Source organism: Diceros bicornis (genome assembly GCF_020826845.1).
Source record: "Diceros bicornis minor isolate mBicDic1 chromosome 3 unlocalized genomic scaffold, mDicBic1.mat.cur SUPER_3_unloc_1, whole genome shotgun sequence".
In the NCBI taxonomy this organism is placed as follows: domain Eukaryota; kingdom Metazoa; phylum Chordata; class Mammalia; order Perissodactyla; family Rhinocerotidae; genus Diceros; species Diceros bicornis.
In genome coordinates this window covers 1,401,127-1,419,672 of record NW_026690897.1, presented here as the reverse complement: position 1 = coordinate 1,419,672, position 18,546 = coordinate 1,401,127, and the positions used below count along the sequence as shown (strand labels likewise).

The 18,546-nt window shown below is 38.4% G+C and overlaps 1 protein-coding gene and 1 long non-coding RNA gene across 2 annotated transcripts in view; one reads left to right on the top strand and one right to left on the bottom strand.

Annotated features, from left to right (window-relative positions):
- Nucleotides 1-18,546, top strand: part of LOC131401998 (centrosomal protein kizuna-like) — a 304,927-nt gene that overhangs the window by 215,536 nt on the left and 70,845 nt on the right.
- LOC131401992 (uncharacterized) lies at nt 2,592-12,025 on the bottom strand. Its single transcript, XR_009218180.1, has 3 exons — nt 11,934-12,025; nt 5,047-5,094; nt 2,592-2,690 (listed from the first exon to the last, which is right to left on the bottom strand). It is a non-coding gene; the product is annotated as an uncharacterized LOC131401992 (long non-coding RNA).

Genomic DNA, 18,546 nt, shown 5'->3' with positions numbered 1-18,546 from the left:
TCTGATTTTTTGTTTGCTGGTTACTCTGAGGTTTGTATGAAGATCTCATAGATGAGACAGTCCATCTTCTGATAGCCTCTTATCTCCATTAGCCTAAGCAGGTTCCATCCATTTCCTCTTCTCCTTCTGAGTTATTGTTGTCACAAGTTATTCATTTTTGTGTTGTGCGTTTGTGACTAAGTTGAAGTGTTTATAGTTACTTTTGATGCCTTCCTTCCCTTCTTCTTTTAAGTTATAATTAAGTATTTGCTACCCTGTTGTGAAACAGAGCTGTAGCTTTCTGATTCTGTCTATTTATCTCTTTGCTCAAAGCTTTGTAGACATTTGCCTTCTTTTTGTTTCAGGTATGAGGGCGTTCTTGATCATTGCTTGTATGGGAGATCTCGTGGCGATGAACTCCCTCAGCCTTTGTTTATCTGGGAAAACTTTTATTTCTCCATTGTATCATAAGGATCATTTCACTGGATAGAGTATTCTTGGCTGAAAGTTTTTTTCTTTCAGTATTTTTAATATATCATTCCATTCTTTCCTTGCCTGTAAAGTTTCTGCCAAGAAATATGCTGAAAGCCTGATAGGGGTTCCTTTGTAGGTTATTTTCTTCTGTCTTGCTTCCCTTCACATTTTTTCTTTGTCATTGTCTTTTGCCAATTTTACTATTATACGCCTTGGAGAAGGTCTTTAAGCATTGATGTAATTAGGCGTTCTGTTGGCTTCATGTATTTGTAAGTCCGGTTCTTGCCCAGGGTTGGGAAGTTCTCAGCTATTATTTCTTTGAACAAGCTCTCTGCTCCTTTCTCCCTCTTTTCTCCCTCTGGAATGCGTATAATTCTTAGGTTGCTTTTATAATTGCGTCATATATTTCTCCAAGAATTCCTTCATTTTCTAAAAATCTGAGTCCTTTCTCCTCGTCCACTGGAAGCATTTCTATATTTCTATCCTCTAAATCACTTATTCTTTCAACCATGATATCAGCTCTATTTTGTAAGGATTCTAGATTCTTTTTTATCTCATTAATTATGTTCTTTATATCCAGAATTTCTGCTTGTTTTTTTTTTAATAGTTTCAGTCTCTTTGATGAAGTATTCCTTTTCCTCATTAATTTTATTCCTGAGTTCATCGAACTGTCTGAACATTCTTGTAACTTGGTGAGTTTCTTTATGACAGTTATTTTGAATTCTCTGTCATTTAGATTGTAAATTTCTGTGACTTCAAGGTTGGTTTCTGGAGATTTGTCATTTCCTTCTGCTCTGAATTGTTACTGCAGTTTCTTATGGTATTTGATGAACTTATCTTTTGCCTGCGTATTTGTGGTAGTATCAGGTCGCAGACTGGTGAGGGTGGGCCTCTTTACATAGTCTATGGAATTGAATGCTAATCTCTTCCACAAACAGCCGTGTGAACACATCCAGAAATAATGCTTAACTAGCTTTCTGGGCATCCCTTAGCTCTGTCAAGTTGACACCTGAAATTAACCAAAAAGGGTCAAGTTACAGAAGTGAGATGGGGGGATCTTTCACTGGGTCAGGAAGGAAAAGGACTGAGGTGGTTTTGGAAGGATCTGGAATTTTCTGGACTTTCTCGAAGAGCTTTGATAGAGCAGTCTTAGCAGTCATGGGGAAGGAAGCCTATTTCAGAGGGTCAAAGAGTGACTGAGAAACAGAAGGGCAGAGAGGGAGTGGAGGTGGACGGCTGTGCCTTGTGCCTCCTGACAGTGGCCTCTGGATTTAACACAGTGATGGCTCCGTCCCAGAGCCCACAGCTTTGGTGTGGGGCTGACTCTTCCCTAGGACTAGGGTGTTCTAATTCCTCAGTGTGAGCTACTCTGCATATTCCAAATCCCCAATGTCCTAGCAATGGGGTGTCAAATGGCCCTCTCTGGTCCAGCAGGATCCAGGCACAGGACACTTTATGGAACAGGAAGAGGATCCGGGTGTACACGGGGTTCTTACTTGCCAGACCTGGAGTTCTGGGGAGTGGAGCTGAGCGAGGTCACAGTGTAGGAGCCGCTGACAGGGTTTGAGGCCACCTGGGAGGAGAGCAGAGTAGGGGTGGGCATCAGGGACGGTCAGGACAAGACCTGCCCCCTCATTTGTATGCTGCATCTCTGTGCCTGGACACAATCTACTCCTCAAGTCTCGTTACCAAGAGCTGATTTCTTCCCTCATCGACTCTTTTCTTCCTTCTTCTTATATTGTTAAATTATTTTAAGTTAAATTTCGCTGGGTTTTCTCTCCCATACATTTAAAATTATTCCTTACTGATTCTTAGATGGAGACTGTGATTTCAGTGAGTTACAATGAAAAATGAAGGAGTTCAGGGGTGATAACTGTGGACCTGAGAAATTTAAATGATGGCATCGGGCATGGTCCATGATCTTCAGGACAGCCATATGATAAGCCACATGATAATCAGAATTTTTAAGACAAGGTACTGTTAGGTTTTATGGTTTGAGTGAGAACAAAGGGAGAGGCCTACAATTGACACACAGTTTACACACAGCAGAGAACCCTCCCTCACCTCTTCCAGCTCCTGGTGGTTCCTGCTTCCCTGTCTTGTGGCAGCAGATCTCCAATCTCTGCCTATGTCTTTCACATGATCTTTTTCCCTCCATGTCTCTGTGTCCTCATCTCTTCTTATAAGGATGCCAGTCACTGAATTGAGGGCCCACTCGTTTAATCTTCTCAGCAATCCTGGAGGTAGATACTGTTGTTATCCTCATTTTATAGGGAGCCTCAGAGGGGTAAGTTAACTTGTCTAAGACTGTACAGCTAGGCAGAGGCAAAAATCAAACCCTGACCATTTGGCCCCAGCAGCCATACTGTTAGCCATCTTGCTGCACTGCCTTATAAGTGAGCATGGGTGAAAGGCTCTTCAAAAGTTGGGAGGAATTCCTGATCAGATAAAAACATCCTAGCTACATCATGTGAAATATTTCAATTATTTATTTAGATTCTGCATTTTTATCTAACTCTGGGAGCTAGTGAAATGGTCTCCCTTAGTGCTGTAATATTCCAGCTGAATCAGGTGAGCCGTGAAAAGCAGAGTGCCCATCTCTAAACTGCTCACATTTCCAATAAAAGGAGCATCCATTTGAGTTGGCTTTTTTGGAGAGAAGAAATACCTTCAAGCTCCACTGAAGAAAACTTCAAGCAAGAAGACAGATGTGTGCCTAGTGTGCAGTGGCTTTGCAGTGGCTTTGGCTGTGGATTTGAGCCATGTCAGGAGAGGTGGTGGAGCTGTGAGCGGAAGAAGCCCCACAGCAGGAGAGGCACCAGACGAAGACACCCCAGCGTTACACAGTGGGAAGAGTTCCATCCTGAGAGGACAGCCTGCAGCTCCCAGGATCTGAGTAGTATTCATAAGACCAAGGCAGCCACTGTAGAGCCCAGGCTTATCTCCAAGGGGTGAAGTGACCCGTGTTCTGGAGGGGACACCTGGTTAAAATAAACATCCTGGCAAGGGGAAAGGAGTCATAAGACTATCCTGAAGTGCCCATATTTAAAGAGGAAATGACTTAGGTTGGAATTGCCGGGAAGCAGATCCTGAGACAAGGATTTGAGTATAAGTAGTTTATGTAGGAGGTGGTCCCAAAAATCCCAAATAGAGGAGAGAGGAAAGTGACAGGGCCGATAAAGAGTGTGACTGAGTAGGTTACCTCTGTGAGCAGCTGGAGCTCAGTCCCCTTACGGAACCTTGGAAGACTGTAGAACATGCCTCAGAGTTATTGCACACGGGGGTGGGAAAGGGAGGCGTTTACCCTTCCCCTCCCGTCTGTCACTGACTGAGTGTTGTGCCTGGCTCCACTTCTGGCAGCTGCACAGCAGCGAGGGAAGTGCTCAGGCCAGGAGGCATGGGTGCTTGTAGGAGGACACTGTGGGCATGTACTGGGGTGGTGAGGGCCCCAGGGATATGGGCCTGGCCTTGTCATACTTGCTACAGGAAAGAACAGTAGGGGAAGGGGGTGAAGGAGTTGGGTTCTTACTTAAAGTTGTCTGTATAAGCCTCAGTTTCTTATCCTTGCTGGCCCACAGTGCTTCCTTCACCAACAGTCCCCTTGAATCACTGCTCAGTTATACACAGTGCACAAGAATCTCCCTAATGTGCGGCTCTGAGCGGTTGCCCAGGTTTCTAATACCAAGCCATTGTGCCTTCATGGGGATGGTGACCCCTCAGCTCTGCCATCCTCAAAGATGTGACTTCATTTGACCCAGAGCGATGACAAGTCGAAAGGTAGTCTCTCTGTGTTCAGCTGGACCTCTTTTATCTTAATAGCTTTTAATTCATGTGTGTTTCTATTCAGAAAACAATTAGAAATTAAACTGAATACACAAACAGTTTTTCAAGTCCTGGCCCTAAAACTAGATCTGCAGGCCTGTTTTCAGGAGAGGGTAGTAACTGCTCTTCTCTCCAGGCTCGCTAGACCATGAGCTCCCGTGGGGCAGGGCCCAGGGCCCCTTCCCCTGCTACACCTGGTGAGTGAGAATGGCCCGCTGACTTCAAAGAGGGAGAGGAGACAGCTATTCTCTTTGAGCCAGGTGTGCACGCCTCCCATTTCACATGGAGTTAGAGGGCAAATGAAGTTTGAACTCTCCACATCCTGCTTCCTTTTAGGGGTGCCTTCCAGGTGGGTAGTGGGGAATGTGGCTCAGATTTACAGCTAACACTTACATTGGTCTTACTGTGTTTCAGGTACTAAGGTCTTTATATATGTGTGTATATAAATATTTATAAATATACACACAAACATAAACATATACACACTCTCATTGCAACAACCTTACAAAGTAAGAACTATTTTTGTACCCATTTTACAGATTAAGAAACAGAGGCCAAAGAAGTTAGGTAACTTGTTCCCAGGTCACACAACTGGTCGGTAGAAGAGCAAATCTCAGCAGACTGGTTCAGAGCCTTAATTAATAAATATATCTACTCACTTTTCAGTTACTGGAAGAAAGATTTCACTTAGGAAAATGATGAGAGGGAGACTTTCTTTAAGGGATTTAGCTTCTCTCGTAGTCAAGAAAGAAAATAACAATAAAGTCTTACCTTTTGTGGAAATGTTTGGCTACCCAACTATCGTTCCTTTCGCCTTCTCTGTGGTGAAATTATGGGACAAGTGTGTTAGGTGTCAAGGCTCTTACAAGTGAGAAAGCTGTGTTCATACATATAGGTGCACATCTTACAGTGGAGTGATGGGGAAGAGAGAAAAAGTGAACGAGAATGGGAAAAGGAAACATAAGTCGATTTTGCATGAGGCAGATAAATTTTGTGAGTAACAGTTTCTTTTCTCCTTTTGATAGTACAAGGGATTACAGAGGCCTCCACAGGAGAACAAATATTGATTTCTTGTTCTTTAGAAGACTTTCCAAACTTTGTGTACTTATATTCTATGAAATACTGTATTAGTAGAAAAGGACAGCCTGCTTCATATAGTCTGAAAAAAAATGTTAGTGCCTAGAACTTTTTTTGGAAAGGAATCTAGCAATAACCATCACAGTTAATAGCCATATATACTTTATCCCAGCCATCCAACTTTTGGTAATCTATGCTCTAGGAATAGAAGCTCTAGTTAATTTAATAATGTTAATATAGTGAAAAAAAATTAAATATATGAGGAAGGAATGGACAGGTGGTTAATCCATTTTAGGAAAAAGGAGCCTGCCTGTGGATGAGATTGCTTTTTTAATTGTGGTAGAGTATGAGTTGCTTTTATCTTTACTCAGGTCTCTCAGAATTAGAAAATGGAGTTGGTGTTCTGTCTCTCTGTGGTAATTCTTTAGTGAACAGGGAACTCTAAGAGACATAGTTATATCCTGAGTCACCCTATTTGGGAATTTCCAAGCAGATACAGGGCATATTAAATTGTATTATAAAAGAATGAGCTGTTGCCTTGATATTCTCAGACACTTGTTAAGCTTCTGTTCTTTACTTGAAACCAAGACTTAACTTGTATTGTTTTGATGAAGGCAGTTGCTTTGGCTTAGAGTTATTGGGGAAAATGTTGAACAAAAAATGTTCCATCATTTTTTGAAAATCACCTACTGGTACAATTTAGGAATGCTGAATTTCTCCTGAAGCTTCTGTCTGCTTTTCTACTCTTCCCATTTACCCTACAGGGACTTGATTTTATTTATCAGGTACAAGTTCCATTTAGAGTCTATTTTAGTAGATCTGGTTTTGTACTGGTTGTATTTACTAAGAAATTAGACATAGACTTCAGATTCATTATTAGGGATTTTTATTTATTTTTTCAAAAAAGCTATGGTTCAGTAACACAATTTGAGTTTAAATGATTCAGTTTTGAGAATTGTAGCATAAGAAATGGGCACTGGAGTGCTTGTGTCTGGGTTTGAATCCTGTGACAGAGAGCAAATTGTTCAACCTTGCTAAATCTTGTAAGAGTGGGGATAATAATAATGGTTGTTTTGAAGATTAAAAAAGGTAATAGATATCTGCTTGACATCTGGTAAGTGCTTGACAAATGTTCACTGATCTTGTCACCACCACTCTTACCACTGTCACCATCATCACCATCTTTATTCTCCACTAGGTTAGCCATACTTTGGTCCTGGCTTCTTGCCGCTGATCTAGGATAGTGGAGAGGCCAGCTATGGGGGTAGAGAGGCTAGCTATGAATTAAAGAAATGGGAAGTAAAGCCCCCTGGTGGTAACAACTCATAATATATTGATTTTATAGTGATTTATCCTACAAAATAACTTAGAATACATCCTTTGAAGCCTAAATTTAATGGATCCATTTTAAAATTTAGATAGTTCCAATGACTATTGGATTTAATGGCCAGAGACATCTCTTTGTGGCCTCAGTTGAGAAAATTTGGTTGTGTCTATAATCTATCACAGTGGCAAAAAGGAAAGAACAGTTACAAATCACATTGGTGTGGTGTCTTAGTTGGCTCAGGCTGCCATAACAAAATACTACAAACTGGGTGGCTTAAACAACAGAAATGTATTTTCTCCCTCTTCTGGAGGCTGGAAGTCCAAGAGCACGGTGCCAGCAGGGTTGGTTTCTGGTGAGGCCTCTCTCCTTGTGTTGCATGTGGCCACCCTCCTCTGTGTCCTCATATGGCCTCTCCTCTGTGCCTGTGCGTGGAGAGAGAGCGATCTCTGCTGTCTCTTCCTCTTCTAAGGACACCAGTCCTATCAGATTAGGGCTCTACCCTTATGACCTCATTTAACCTTAATGACCTCCCTAAAGGCCCTGTCACATTGGGGATTGGAGCTTCAACATAAGAATTTGGGGCCAGCACAATTCAGTTTATAACACATGGTAAAGTAAAATAATTCCTTCAGGATTGTTATATGTGTTTTTATTAAGGGATATTTTTGAAATCTTCTTAATGTAATTTAAGGACTTGTTTATGTGGAAACTAAAAAGTGATAATTATACTGTGTGAAAAGCTGAAAATTTAGTCTGACAGCTCTGTTTCCATTCTACATTCACCTTGATGCTTCCCAATTCCCTTGTCTGGGGAAAAAATATATTAAGAAAAAATTAAAATTTCCTCAGCATATTGTAAAACGAAGTATAACAAATATTTTTTCAAAGTACAGTAGTGGTCAAGATCCTCTTGCTTTGAAAATTCCAGTTAGTAATTATTAACCGAGACATCATTACAATAATTCTAAACTTGCTGATATCTCTTTATATATGTCCCCTCTTTTCCTCCAGCAAAGAGGAATGCCTGATTGAAGAAGTTACCTTCTGTTCCTTAATAAGTATTTTCAGTTGTGTTTGTTTGCTTTGCTATCACTTTGCCCAACTCTCAATATTTTTTAAGAAATTGCAGATGGGTAACTGTGACAGGAAAAGGAAGAACTGAACTAAAATCTTTGATTATAGATTTACCTCAAGCACTCAACTACAGAAAGTAATAGGAAGGCGTAAAAAAGTTGATCATTATGTCAGATCCTTAAATTCTGATACACGATCCTTCTTTCGGCAATAACATCTGTCTCTCAAAAACCTGTCAATTCCTAATATTATTCTAGTGTCAACAATAATGTGAAACGCGACATTCTCTCTTCAGCTTCCCTGGTTCAGAAACTGCTTTGAGAAGACGCATAATTATGTTCAGAATTTTAAGATTCAAGACCACCCTATTTCCTGTTGCTAAGCAAACCAACTGACAGACTATTTTAAAAAAGAAAAGAGACGCCTGTCTTTGTGCCTGTTCTCGGCAAGTGGGAAATCTGCCAACCTGCAAAAGCCCAGCTTGTATTTCGCTAGAGCCAATATTTTACTTTGCAAATGTTGAGCCCGTTCAAATGTAGCATTACCTTATGGTGAGCAGGAGTTAATTTTTGCAGATTTCTTGTACATTTTTTGTTATAAAAGTTTAAAGTATTGCTGGTGGGCATGTAAAATGGTACAGCCACTTTGGAAAACAGTTTGGCAGTTTCTCAGAATGTTCAATATAGTTCCCATATGACCCAGCAACTCCACACCTAGGTATATACTCAAGAGAGGTAAAAACATGCACACAATATCTTATGTGCAAATTTCAAAGCAGCAGTATTCATAACAGCCAAAAAGTGGAAACAACTCAAATGTCCATCATCTGATAAATGGAGAAACAAAATGTGGTATATCCATGCAATGGAATATTATTTGGCCGTTAAACGGAAGTACTTATAACTGCTACAGCATGGATAAACCTTGAAAACGTTATGCTGAGTGAAAAAAGCCAGTCAGGGGCTGGCCCAGTGGTGTAGCGCTTAAGTACACGCGCTCTGCTTTGGCGCCGCCGGGTTCGCAGGTTTGGATCCCAGGCACAGACCTATGCACTGCTCATCAAGCCATGCTATGGTGGCATCCCATATACAAAACAGACGAAGATGGGGACAGATGTTAACTCAGGGCTAATCTTCCTCAGCAAAAAGAGGAAGATTGGCAACAGATGTTAGCTCAGGGCCGATCTTCCTCACCAAAAAAACGAAAAAGAAAAAAGCCACTCAAAAAAGACCACCTATTACACCTATTGTATAATTTTATTGATATGAAATGTCCAGAAGAGGCAAATCTTTAGAGACAGAAGGTAAGTGGTTGCTAGGGCTGGAGGTTGGGGAGGATGGGGAGTGATTGCTAAAGGGTATGGAGTTTCTTTCTGGAATGATGAAAATGTTCTAAAATTGATTGTGGTGATAGTGGCACAGCTTTGTGAATAAACTAAAAAACTGCTAAACTATATAGTTTAAAAAGATGAATTGTATGATCTGTGAATTATGTCTCAATAAAACTGTTTTTAACAGTTTCAATTAAGTTAAATTTGTTAAATTTGGGAAAAAAAAGCCAAGAAGACAATGTTCATTTTCCTGGCATAATCCTTTACAAACAGATTTTGGGTAATTTCTTTTTCCTGTGTTTAGATTGATCTTTACATAGGTATAAGCATACTGAATATATATTTTTTTTTTCATTTACCATATTTCAGCATTTCCCTTGATGTGACATAGTCTTCATTTGCCTCATTTTTATGACTTCCTAATCTTGCCTATTTTGTTGTCATATAGGTCGCTTCCAACTTTTCATGATTATAAATAATGCTGCAAATGAACTTGTTTGTCCACGTAGCTTTTTTTTCTGTTAGGTTTATTTCCTTACAATGTTTCCATGTAGAATTATAGAATCAAAGGCAACAAGGATATTTAGGACCCTTAATGTCTGACTCTTTTCCAAGAGGATTCTGCCTGTTTATTCTGCTACCAAGAATGCAAGAGCTTCTATTTTACCTATCATTCATCAGTACTGGGGGTTATAATTTTTTAAGTGAACTTTTCATTCTAGAATAATTTTAGGTTTGCAGAAAAGCTGCAAAGATAATATCAAGATTTCCCTTGAATTCCTTACTCAGTGTCCGCCATTGTTAACCTCTTACATTATAGTGCCACACTTGTCAAATCTAAGAAACCAACATAGGTACATCACTATTGACTAAACTCCAGACTTTATTCAGATTTCACCAGTTTTTCTATTAATGCCTCTTTGCTGTTCCAGGACCCAGTCCAGGATTGAGTGTTATAATTTTAATTTAAAAAAATTTAATGTAATGGGTATAAAATGATATTACATTGTTGTCAGTCTTGTTTTTTGTTTTTTTTAAGCCAAGTTTTTAAGGGAATATTTCTAACTATTTTGTTTGATAGGAGAAAGATTGGAAGTTAATTTCCCTCCCAATAAACTTAGTTTATCGGGGCTGGCCTGGTGACACAAGCGGTTAAGTGCGCGTGCTCCGCTGCAGTACCCAGGGTTCGCTGGTTCGGACCCCGGGCGCGCACCGACGCACCGCTTGTCAAGCCATGCTGTGGCGGCGTCCCATATAAAGTGGAGGAGGATGGGCATGGACGTTAGCCCAGGGCCAGTCTTCCTCAGCAAAAAGAGGAGGATTGGCAGATGTTAACTCAGGGCCCATCTTCCTCACAAAAGAAAAAAAAAAACTTACTTTATGAAAGTGTTATTCCTGTCACTTGAAAACTAGAAACACACTTCTGCGGTCTTCCTGCCAAAAATGCATAACCAGAATGTAACCATGAGGAAACATCAGTCAAACACATATTGAGAGACAGTCTACAAAGTAGCCAGCCTATATTCTTAAAAAGATGTCAAGGTCAAGAATGACAAAGACAGACTGAGGAGCTGTTCCAGATTAAAAGAAATTTAAGAGACATGACCCTAGATTGGATCCTGAACCTGGAAAAAAGTTGGCTACAAAGGAGATTGTTGGGCCAATTGACAAAATCTGAATGTGGACTGTGGAATGAAAAATAAGATTGTATCAATGTAAAATTTCCTGATTTTAGTCATTGAACTCTGCTCATGAAAGAGAATGTCCCTGTGGACATTTGGAAATACATACTGAACTGTTTAGGGGGAGAGAGGGAAGATGTCTGTAACTTACCTTCAAATGGTTCAGGAAAAAATAGTATGCATATATATAAACATACTCACATGCATGTATGTAGAGGGAGAGAGAATGATAAAATAAATGGGGCAAAACATAAACAATTGTTAAATCCATCTAAAGAGTATTAGGGAAGTTTCTTGTATGATTCTTGCAACTTTTCTGTAAGTTTGAAGTTATATCAAAATAAAAAGTTACCCCTCTCCCCCTCCAAAAAAGTAGAACTTTTTTCCCTATTGAGTCTCCTAAATAATTTTCTATTTATTCCTATTGGGTCTCAGCAGATCCTCAAATACAAGTTGCCTCCTTTGATCCTTATGGGGGAATAATGCACCAGACTGATTTTTATGCATAATTAAGGGTAATCTTTTTATAACTCCTGATTTATTACATGCCACTAAAATATAATGTTCTCATTAATTAGTGTATTACTAGAGTTTGTTGAGGACCCAGAGTTCCATATTCTAAAAAGTCTGGAATTCTTGGCAAAATGGCACTTAATAACTACTTGCTATCACAGAGAATTGTAACTTCTCCTGTTTTTAGGAAGTACCCACTGTTAACAGTGCTTTTTTGAATTGGTCATTGTTTTCAGTTCCTGTGGTTACGGAAGCGTTTACTGTAAGTTAAATCATGGTTTTGTGCTACTTTTGTTGATCGCACAGGTTACCATTTAGACTCTTGTTGTTTCTCTCCGCTTCTTGGCTCTCTGCATTCTTTGTCCAGTGGAAATGGGCCTGGAGTCTTCTGCCTCTCTTAGTGGGTCAGAGGAGTTTGAGAACTACTGGTTGCAAGGAGTAACTCAAGGCACTTCCTTTGGCCCTCCCAGGTGGCTTTCTCATCTCTGAGACAGGCCTACACCTTTGCTTTATGTCTTGGCCTTTAACAGACCAACAAAGAGGGAGGGACTGCTGTGTACTCCCTGAGCTGGGTTAGTAATTTCTCTGGTATTGGTTCATCAACACTCCCTAAATGAGTCTGGAAAGTGAAATATCCAGGGCCTTCCAAACTCACAAGTCTGGTCACTGATTTGCCTCAGGTCTTCACTAAATGACCGCTATTGTGTACCTACTCTGAGTCCTCACGTGCAGCCAGCTGAAGCTCAAGCACAGTAGCACATCACTTGGAGCCATCTTTATAAATAACTTATTTTGAGAACAGGAAAAATGAAAGTAGTTGTTACATTAGGGTACTGGTAATAGGTGATTTTTGCCTGTTTTAAAATTTGTCTTTGTTATTATATCAGCTTTTCAATTACAAAAGGAATAGAAGACACATTGTATCACAAATACTGTTCATATTGATAAATCAGAATGTTGATTAATATAATTTTGCTAATTAAACCATATGGTATAATGGAAAACTCTTAGGAATGACGTAATGGCCTCTTTGGATGGTGAAATTGCAATATCCTCTAAGGCAATCTTGACCCAACAATTTTATTTCTAGGAAGCTGTCCCACTAGTATTGTCACGTTTGCAGATAGACATACACTCAAGGATATTGTTGCAGCATGGTTTGCAGTGGTAGATGGTGGGAAACAAACCAAGGTCCATCAAAATGAGACTGGTTAAATAAATTATGGTGCATCTATAGAACAGGATAATATGCAGCTGTTAAAATTGCAATATAGTCTCTTTGCCAGTCCAACAAGTAAGAAACTTAGAAGTCACCACTCCATCCTAACAAGTAAAAACACAAACAAACCAAAAAATCAGCAACTCTTCTTCAGTCTGTCAGAGAAGTGAGATCATAGGGCAGTCCACTACTCCTAAAATTGGAGGGACCGCCAGGTGCATAGAGAAAACACAACTTACCAGAACAGAGCTGAAACCTCTACAATAACCAGTGCTGAGAGAGAGAAACCTCAACTGTAACTGACAAATTGCTGGAGGCTCAGTGTAAATAGGTTCAAGAGATTAAAAACTCCAGGGGGACTAGTCATAGGGAGACTCCCCTCTTTTGTGAGTTTACAGGTCCTCACAGTGAACATCGGAGAAAAATTCCCTCATAATTCAGGTAGAGGAATGGGGAAAAGGAACCATTTTTGAAATGCACTAGAGCATTCTGTTCTTAGCAGTATCTGCCCTCAGGAGAAGCTATTTAACCAGAGCCTAACTGATCTAGGGGAAGGGAAATACCCAACTCCAGAAGGCCCTAGGCTTCTATGTGGAGAAAAGGAAATAACCAATTCCAGCCCCTTCTACCCTTGAACCTAAAATTGCTCTAAAGAGATGATGTCTTAAAAATCAATTGACTTAGATGCATGGATTTATTTCTGGACTCTCAGTTCTGTTTCATTCATCTGTATGTCTGTCCTTATACCAGTACAGACTAGAATTACTCTAGTTTTGTAGTAAGTTTTGAAATTGGGAAGTGTGAGTCCTCCAACTTTGCACTTCTGTGGAAGATTTTTTTGGCTATTCTAGGTCCCTTGTATTTCCATATGAATTTTAGTATCAGCTTGTCAATTTCTGAAAAAATGCCAGCTGGGATTTTGATAGAGATTGCTTTGAATCTGTAGATCAGTTTAGGAGTATTGTTGTCTTATCAATATTAAGTCTTACATTGCTTGTACACAGAATGTGTTTCCATTTGTTTAGGTCTCCTTTAATTTTTTTCTTCAATGTTTTATAGTTTTCAGTGTATTTGTCTTGCACTTCTTTGTTAAATTTATTCTGTTGTATTTTATTCTTTTTGATGCTATTGTAAATGGAATTGTTTTCTGATGTCAATTTCAGATTGTTTATTGCTAATGTATAGAAGTACATTATTTCTATTTATATATTGATCTTGTATCCTACAACCTTGCAGAACTTGTTTATTAGCTCTGTTTGTTCCTTGTGGAGTCCTTTATATAAGATCACATTATCTTCAAATAGAGATAGATTTACAGTGATGCATCACTTAACGATGGGGATATGTTTTGAGGAATGCATTGTTAGGCAATTTCACTGTTGTGCAAACATCATAGAGTGTACTTACACAAATCTGGATGGTATAGCCTACTACACACCTAGGCTATATGGTACTAGTCTTTTGGAACTACCGTCATATGTGCAGTGCGTCATTGACTGAAACATCATTATTCAGCACGTGACTACTTTTTCTTTTGCAGTTTAGATGCCTTTCGTTTCTTTTTCTTGTCATACTTCCTGGCTAGAATCTGCAGTACAGTGTTAAATAGAAGTGATGAGAGCAGACATTCTTGTGTTAATCTGAATCATAGGGAGAGAGCTTTCAATCTTTCACCGTTGACTATGATGTTAGCTGTGGGTTTTTCTTAGATGCATTTTATCAAGTTGAGGGAGTTCCCTTCTATTCCTAGTTTGTTGAGTGTTTTTTTCTTATCATGAACACGTTGGATTTTGTCAAATGCTTTTTCTGTGTCTATGGAGATAATTATTCAGAGGGATTGTCTTTTATTCTATTAATATGGTATGTTACATTACTTGATTGTCATATGTTGAACCGACTTTGCATTGCTGGGATAAATCCTCCTTGATCATGGTGTATAATCCCTTTTATATGTTGCTGAATTTGGTTTGCTAGTATTTTATTGAAATTTTTTACATCTATATTCATAAGAAATATTGGTCTGTAATTTTCTTGAGACATCTTTGTCTAGTTTCAGTGTTAGGGACTGGCCTCATAGAATGAGTTGAGAAGTATTTCTTCCTCACCTGCTTTTGGAAGAGTTGATGAAGGATTAGTGTTAACTATTCTTTAAATGTCTGGTAGAATTCACCAGTGAAGCCTTTGGTCCTGGACTTTTCTTTAGGGGAAGTTTTTTGATTACTAATTCAATTGCTTAACTTGTTATAAGCCTATTTAGATTTTCTATTTCTTCTTGAGTAGATTTTGTTAGTGTGTGTCCATCTAAGAGTTTGTCCAGTTCATCTAGGTTATCTAATTTGTTGGCATACAATTATTTTTAGTATGCCTTTATAATATTTTTTATATCTGTAAGGTAGGTAACATAGTACCCATTTTCATTTCTGATTTACTTAGTAATTTAAATCTTCTCTCTATTTATTTATTTATTTATTTATTTATTTGTCAGTCTAGCTAAAGGTATCTCAATTTGTTGATCTTTTCAAAGAATCAACTTTTGGTTTTGTTGATTTTCTGTATTGCTTTTCTCTTCTCTAATTCATTTATTTCTGCTCTAATCTTTATAATTTTCCTCCTTCTGCTTGCTTTGGATTTAATTTGCTCTTCTTTTTCTAATTTCTTAACATGGAAGTTTAGGTTACTGATTTGAGTTCTTTCTTCTTTTTTGATATAGACACATACAGCTATGAATTTCCCTAGTCTAAGCACTGCTTCTGATAGGTTTTGGTATGTTGTGTTTTCCTTTTCATTCATCTCAAACTATCTTCTAATTTCCCTTGTGATTTTTTCTTTGACCCATTAGTTATTTAAGAGTGTGTTTTTAAATTCCCACATATTTTTGAATTTGCCAAATTTCCTTCCTTTATTGATTTCTAATTTCATTCTATTGTCAGCAGAATTCATACTTTCAATCCCTTTAAATTTATTGAGACTTCACTTATGGCCTAACATATAGAATGTTCCATGTGCAGTTGAGAAGAATATGTATTCTGCTGTTGGGTGGGTTGAGTCTTCTGTATATGTCTATTGGGTCTCATTGGTTTATAGTTGTTCAAGACCTCTGTTTCCTTATTGATCTTCTATCCAGTTGTTCTATCCATTATTGAATGTGGGGTATTGAAGTCTCCAACTACTATTGTTGAATTGTCTATTTCTCCTTTTAATTCTCTCAGTTTTTGCTTCAGGTATTTTAGGGCTTTGTTGTTAAGATATGTGTAGATATATAGATATAGGTATAGATATCTGTTTCTCATTGTTATAAATTTGTCATAAACTGATCCTTTTATCATTATAAAATGTCCTTTGTCTCAAGTAACAATTTTGTGTCTTAAAGTCTATTTTGTCTGATATTAATATAGCCACTCTAGCTTTCTTTTGGTTACTGTTTGCATGGTATATTTTTTCCATGAGGCTTTGTTCATATACCCTTTTCTGTCTCTTTGCTTGGAACCTCTTTGTGTCTTTGAATCTAAAATGAGTCTCTTTAGACAGCATATAGTTGGATCATGTTTTTTATCTATTCTACCAGTCTCTTACCTTAATGGTAGTATTTATTCCATTTAAACTTAATGTCATTATCGGAAAAGTAGGATTTGCATTTGCCATTTTGCTCTTTGTTTTCTATATATCTTTTTTTGTTCCTTTAATCCTCCATGCTGCCTTCTTTTGCACTAAATATATATTTTCTAGTATACCATTTTAAATCTCTGTCATTTATTTTGCTGTGGGTACCTTGCTGTCATAATTAATATCTTAGCTTATAATAATCTAGTTTGGATTAATACCATTTTAATTTAAATAGCATACAAAAACTTTGCTCCTATATAGCTCCATTCTTTTCCCACTCCTTTGCGATGTTATTGTAATACAAACTTAATCTTTATATCTTATATGCTACTCATCAACATAGATTTATAATTACTGCTTGATGCACTTGTCTTTTAAATTATATAGGAGAAGAAGAAGAGTTACAAACAAAAAATATATTTATGCTTTGTTTTATATTTCCCAATGTAGTTACCCTTACTAGTGCTATTTATTTCTTACTATGAATGTGAGTTACTGTGTAGTGTCCCTTCATTTCAGCCTGAGGGATTCCCTGTAGTATTTCTTGTAGGGCGGGTATGGTAATGACAAATTTTCTCTGTTTTTGTTTAGCAAGGGATACCTCAATTTCTCCTTCATTTTTGAAGGAAAGTTTTGGTAGATATAGAATTCTTGATTGACAGTCTTTTTCTTTCAGCACTTTGAGTATGTTATCCTACTGCCTGCTGGCTTCCATGGTTTCTGATGAGACATCAACTGCTAATCTTATTGAGGATCCCTTATATATGAGGAGTCACTCCTCTGTTTTCACTTTCAAGATTCTCTCTTTTTCTTTGGCTTTCAATAGTTTGATTATGATGTATCTAGGTAAGGATCTCTGAGTTTATCATACTTGGACTTTGTTGAGTTTCTTTAAAGTGTAGATTAATGTTTTTCATCAAATTTGGGAAGTTTTTGCCATTATTTCTTCAGAATTTCTTTCTGCACCTTTTTCTTTCTCGTCTCCTTCTGGGACTTTCATTGTGCCTATGCTGGTATGCTTGATGGTGTCCCACAGATCTCTCTCTGTTCATTTTCCTTCATTCTTTTTTCTTTCTTTTCCTCAGTCTGATAATCTCAATTGACTTATATTCAAGTTTGTTGATACTTTCTTCTGCCTGTTTATATCTGCTGCTGAACCCTTCTAGTGAATTTTTTATTCTGGTGATTGTACTTTTCAACTGCAGAATTTCTATTTGGTTCTTTTTTTTTTTAATAATTTCTATCTCTTTATTGATAATCTCTTTTTGGACATTGTTCTCATACTTTCCTTTATTTTTTTAGACATGATTTCCCTTAGTTCTTTGAACATATTTAAAATAGCTAATTTAAAGCCTTTTTCTAGTAAGTCCAACATCTGGGCTTCCTCAGGAATAGTTTCTTTTGACTGCTTTTTTTTTTTTTTCCTGTGTATGGGCTTTATTTTCTTGTTTTTTTTCATGTCTCATAATTTTTTGTTAAAATTTGGACATTTGAAAATAATAAAATATGACAACTCTGAACATCTGATTCTCTTCCTCTCAGAGTTTGTTGTTGCTGTTTGTTTACTGACTTTCTGGACTAATTATGTAAAGTATTTTTTTGTCATGTGTGGTCACTGAAGGGTCTATTCACTTATTAGTGATCAGCTAATGATTAGACAGAGTTTTTTGAAATGCCTAAAACCAGTAAGTTTCACAGTCTTTGACAAGGGGCTTTGAGTGTGTCTTCAGGCACACCTTCAGCCCTCATCCAGACAGTTTACAGTTCCACCTTGACCTTTGCTAAGTGCTTGCACAGAGCCTCAGGGTAAGCCTGAGGTGAGAGCTTAGGCCCTTCTCAGGACTTTTGCTGAGCATGCCCAAGGCCTGAGGGTGCAGGTGGCCATCTGGATTTCCAGAAGTATGTTGGAGCTTTTCAAAGCCCCCTATGGACATCTTGTTAATCAGCTTTTCCTTTTAAGGTTTTTGGTTAGCCTGTTGTTTGCCCAACTGTTATCTACTGCCCAACTTTTATATACAGCCTTGATGTTAAACAATTGTCTCTGATTTTTTTTTTTTTTTTGTGAGGGAGATCAGTCCTGAGCTAACATCTGATGCCAATCCTCCTCTTTTTTCTGAGGAAGACTGGCCCTGAGCTAACATCCGTGCTCATCTTCCTCCACTTTATATGGGATGCCGCCACAGCATGGCTCGACAAGCAGTGCGTCAGTGCATGCCGGGGATCCAAACCGGCAAACCCCGGGCTGCCGCAGCAGAGTGTGTGCACTTAACCGCCTGCACCACTGGGCCGGCCCCTGTCTCTGATTATTTTTGACAAATACCCCCAAGGAGAAGGCTTTTTGCACTGTGTGAGCTCCAAGTCAAGTCAAATAAAGACAGTCTTGTGAGTGTAGCCTTCCAGGAAACCACCAGATAAGTCACGTAATGACAGTTCTCTGAGAATGGGG